The 3870-nt window shown below is 42.9% G+C and overlaps 1 long non-coding RNA gene across 3 annotated transcripts; it reads left to right on the top strand.

Annotated features, from left to right (window-relative positions):
* Positions 1-236: 236 nt before the first annotated feature.
* LOC123077096 (uncharacterized) lies at positions 237-3080 on the top strand. 3 transcript variants are annotated; one of them, XR_006436412.1, is made up of 5 exons: positions 237-486; positions 554-861; positions 953-978; positions 1175-1518; positions 2541-3080. It is a non-coding gene; the product is annotated as an uncharacterized lncRNA (long non-coding RNA). The 3 variants fall into 3 exon arrangements; XR_006436410.1 differs by having other exon boundaries at positions 1175-3080; XR_006436411.1 differs by lacking the exon at positions 953-978 and having other exon boundaries at positions 1175-3080.
* Positions 3081-3870: the final 790 nt, after the last annotated feature.

Here is a 3870-nt window from a genome sequence, read left to right as displayed (position 1 = left end):
ACAACTTGAAGCTGCAACTTGGGCGGTGCCATGGCTCCTTGTGCAGAGAAAACAAGACGGGGGGAGGTCAGGGAGGAGCAGCAGGAGGAGTGAAGGAAAAGAAGGCGGTGGAGAAGGCTCTGCTCGCCGGAGAGCTCGATCGGCGGCGAAGAACTCCGAGCCGCACGTTCTGGCGACGGAGGGCTGGAACCGGTCGATGGGGAGACCTGTAGGCGCGCGGCGGCGGCGGTTTGGGACGGCGGCGAAGCTGCAACTCGGACGGCGCCATGGCTTCCTATGCAGAGAAAACGAGAGGGGAGGTCAGGGAGGAGCAGCAGGAGGAGTGAAGAAAAAAGGCAGCGGAGAAGGCCCTGCTCGCCGGAGAGCTCGACTGGCGCCGACGCTCGCTGTAGCGGGAGTATGCTCGGGCGTACCGGCATGAGAGCTGCAGTTGGTGGGAATTGGCTGCGTGCATAGGAACCGTGGATTGATCCCACGTACACACAGGTACTATAATTTTTCCCCTATACTTCTTCTAGATTTCGTTTTGAGCTGATGGGTCGAGATGTGGCAGCACTTCTCGGCTCTACGAAATCCATGGCTCAAGTGCGTGTCCCGGGGTCCGAGCCTCTATCACTTCTTCAGTTCCGGCTTGCTTCAAGAACAAAAAATTTCTGTGTGGAAGACCACTAGCAGAACTGAATGTTGTATGCACCTTCATCTTGCAGTCCAATTACTTGGATTATTTGGGACAAATTCCTTTCTTTTTAACCGTACTACAATTATATAGCAGGATAAGGATACATGCTTGTACTGCCTCTATCATAAATTGCACATGAGTTGATTCCGAGTTTAGACAGCTAGCAATCAATCGCTCTGAAGGTATTGCTCTTTTATTTTATTTCAGATCATGAGGAAATGGGTTCAGATATGTGACTACTCTATGCTGTACTAACTATTCTATGTTGTACAGACTATTCTATGCGACTATTCTCTCAGGTGAGATCCCCTCCTTTCAATTTGTTCCCCTTCATTCCCCTATTTGCGTGTGTCAGCTATTTTTCTTGTATAAACTCTAGCAGAGGGAATAAATCTTTGTGATGGATTTACCTTGACGGAAGATGATTTACAGATTTTATTTTTAAATTCTGTGTTCCACTGAACTTCTTTCACCGCACTGTCTCCAACACTGTAGCGGCTTGCTCGAATCGTCCACCACCGACCGCCGCTGGCGCAAGCTGAAACTCACCCGGGGGAGCACTGGCTGGCGCGACAGTGGCGGCGAGGACCAGGTCAAGGCTTCGCAATAAGCTCCGGATCAAGCCATGAAACATGTTGACGGATTAGTTTTCCACCTCATGTTTACTTCACCATGTAGTTGGGTGTAACGTGAGTTCTGCTCTTCTTCTAGGCTGTTGGGAGGAGCGACCCTGCCATCACATCGAGAACGAGCGGCTCTTGGTGCTCGACAAGGTGCCTGAGCAAGGCATATTAGTGGACGTGGCTCGACCCTGAACTTGCTTTCCCCAAATTTGTTCAGTGAGCAGTGCTATCATATTCTCCTTGCTCTTACCATGGATAGGTTTGGAGTTTGGGTCTTTTTAGTTCTCGCGTTTGGACCAAAATGATTGGGGGAGTGGAGATTGGCATGAATAATTGCAATTGTTAACACAAGGTCAGACAATGAAGGATTTGTTGTCAAGATATCAAAAGTTGCTCATATCAACTGGAAATATAGAAGTTATATTCAGTCATGCAGACATATAGTTTTTTTTTTGCATATGAAAATAGATTGTCAACGTATATTATTTGGCTCAATAAATTGCGTTGTGAATCACTTCGAATTGTTTGTAACAACGAACATTTTTTCATACAACACCTTAATATGTAGCTTATAAGGCTTTTAGTTTGTGAATAATTTGTTCAAAGAGTCACACTGTATCATCACACAAGGCAACGATATATTAAGGTGAAGACTTTGTCATCTATACTTGTTGATACTTTTTCAATTATGCTTACCTTACATCCTTCTGTTAACAGTTTAGAAATATAGTTATGTTCATTGATTTCTTATACAGTTATCCCACGTCAGTATAGGTTGTGGAGGATCGTAGAGTGTTTTCTTTAATTGCGGATCAGGTGTCGTTCACTTTTGCAAAGATAGGCCAGTAAGATATCTAGCATTTCCTTCATGTGGTTGCACCATTTTTTAAACCGTGTAAGTTTTGAGTGAAACTATACTATCTGTTAACACAAGGATAAGAAAGAATGGAATTGATTGTAAGCAATTCTTCTTGAGATGGAGACTTTCTGTGTAGTTTGCTGCAAGTGTTTAAATCTGAATTTCAGTTTGAGATATACAACCGGCAATCTGAGGTCAATACTGCTGCTCAGACAATCTAGATATGTCAACGAAATTTCTTTGCAAACTCGTACAAAAGCTTAAGAATATGCCTGCTACTTGGGGATATTGTGGTGTTAAATGACCTAAATCTCGCTTCACATATATCACGATCCGATACGGTGTTTGAGAAAACCCGAAATTTTTTGGAACAAAAAAGGTTGTGCTAGCAAGGAAATTCACTTCAGCTCAAGACTTGATAAGGCATGTGGCAACCCTAGGAGGTGTTGTTGTGCTCACTCGCATACCATATATTCAGAGTTAAAGTTGTTTGCGTGCTTTCTATGGTCTAAGGTATTTTGAATACATCAGGTTTTTTATGTTTGTTTGTAGCCTGAACCTTGCAGATGGTCTCTACGCTGTAGCTATAATTTTATTCTCGTGCCGACAGTGGTAACACATGAAAGATCCAGAAAGATTTTGAAGCGGCGTAGATCCAGCCGGTGCATACTATTGCCTTCCAAGGCCTTGAAGGAGATCATATATGTTTGGCTACTGACATGACAAGAATTTCAGCAAAAATGTGACATGAATTTTCACCTTCTCGTCTGCTCTTTTATCTTTTGCTATTCTGCATTAACACTCAGGTGTCTGCTGTTTCAGATTTCCAATTATTAGGCACATGCTTTGCAGCTTGTGTTAGTACATATCACCATGCATCCATGCCTAAGCTACTAGCGAAATGAAGGAAACTTTTCCATGATTTGTGTAGACTGGAGTCCCTTTAACATGCATTCTCTATTATTGATTTAAGAATTTGACTATATGGTGTGCATTTAAGTAGTGGATGAAATTATAATCACCGCTTGATTCTATGTCCAATGCTAGAGAAAAGGTTATTTTTCATATTACTGGGGAACAACTAATTTGGCTTGTTCTATGTCTGCTCAAATAATTGTTTCAGTTTCAAATTTGTCGCATAAGAAATAAGCCATCAAAGCACAGAAATGCAATCTTAGTAGCAATACTAACTTAGGGCGCAGACATTTAGTGCTCGGGCTTGCTTCCCTTTGGTATCGTTAGATAGTAGAGATGACTGACATATGTTAATGCATGTGAATACTCAACGTTAAAGCAAGCTGTTTTGTGAAATACAGAACTGGCGTAACCACTTAGAAAAGGAAATCAGTTGTTCCCCACTGCTATGAAAAATACAGAGCTGACGTACAAGATACAGAACTTATTTGGAGGTAGTTAACAGAGGTGACATTTATTAGGGGGTGACACTTATGCAAGTAGCTACGGCTATAAATAGATGAGCGTTGGCCATGATTAGCAGCACCATCATGAGGGCATTTGTCCTGGAAGTGTGGTCGGGGACTGGGGATGATTGAACACAGGTGACTGTCTTCTCAACTTGATGTTGCTTTGAATGCGTCGGACGCTGATCCAAGTTGCGGCGAGCTGATATCCATCATGGCTTGGGAGGGATTACTTGTGTTCTACCAATTCAAAATTAATCTCATGCAATCATTTTCTTGATGACTATG

Source organism: Triticum aestivum, chromosome 3D (genome assembly GCF_018294505.1).
Source record: "Triticum aestivum cultivar Chinese Spring chromosome 3D, IWGSC CS RefSeq v2.1, whole genome shotgun sequence".
In the NCBI taxonomy this organism is placed as follows: Eukaryota; Viridiplantae; Streptophyta; class Magnoliopsida; order Poales; family Poaceae; genus Triticum; species Triticum aestivum.
This window is presented reverse-complemented; position numbering and strand designations above follow the sequence as displayed.